A 391-nucleotide genomic window follows, 5' to 3' on the forward strand; every position below is an offset into this window, starting at 1 on the left:
TAGGCAAGTCAGTTAAGAACAAATTCTTATTTTCAATGATGGCCTAGGAACAGTGGGTTAACTGCCTGTTCAGGGGCAGAACAACAGATTTGTACCTTGTCAGCTCAGGGGTTTGAACTTGCAACCTTCCGGTTACTAGTCCAACGCTCTAACCACTAGGCTACCCTGCCGCCTCTACACTCTAACCACTAGGCTACGCTGCCGCCTCTACACTCTAACCACTAGGCTACCCTGCCGCCTCTACACTCTAACCACTAGGCTACCCTGCCGCCTCTACACTCTAACCACTAGGCTACCCTGCCGCCTCTACACTCTAACCACTAGGCTACGCTGCCGCCTCTACACTCTAACCACTAGGCTACGCTGCCGCCTCTACACTCTAACCACTAGG

This window comes from Oncorhynchus keta, chromosome 28, assembly GCF_023373465.1.
Source record: "Oncorhynchus keta strain PuntledgeMale-10-30-2019 chromosome 28, Oket_V2, whole genome shotgun sequence".
In the NCBI taxonomy this organism is placed as follows: domain Eukaryota; kingdom Metazoa; phylum Chordata; class Actinopteri; order Salmoniformes; family Salmonidae; genus Oncorhynchus; species Oncorhynchus keta.